Raw genomic sequence first — 505 nt, 5'->3', positions numbered from 1 at the left:
ATTAAACAAAGCAATATATTAAAAGGAACTGATTGCATAGCATAAAGGGAATTGTAATGTCGTGATTCCATTGATATAATATTTTTATATAACCTGAATGTAACATAATAACATGTTTATCATATTTCAAACTGTATTGTGATAAGTTCCCAATGCTTACACAAGGGTCTATGAAAATGTTGTCGTTGAGAGACTTTCTGTAAAAATATCAAAAACGTCATTGGGCGTCCGTGGTAGTGAAGCTTATGTGCAACGAGTACAGTGAAATGTCAATGATAACGCCAGTAATACGAAACTAATATTTTGTGTGCCACTGTCAGTAACGCCTATTTGCAATTTGTATATCGGTATTCAGTGTGCAAATACCACGTACTTATCATCGTTTTAAACGGCATTATTCACAAGTCTTTCGTACCTTGGTCAATTGCGTCAGTCGAAGTACCCTATGACTGTCTGTTATTGACGTCATAGTACCCATGTTTGTCGTTCGCTGGAGGTGGTTTTG

The sequence above is a fragment of the Penaeus monodon genome, chromosome 22 (genome assembly GCF_015228065.2).
Source record: "Penaeus monodon isolate SGIC_2016 chromosome 22, NSTDA_Pmon_1, whole genome shotgun sequence".
NCBI classification, from domain to species: Eukaryota; Metazoa; Arthropoda; class Malacostraca; order Decapoda; family Penaeidae; genus Penaeus; species Penaeus monodon.
Note: the sequence above shows the minus strand (reverse complement) of the source record.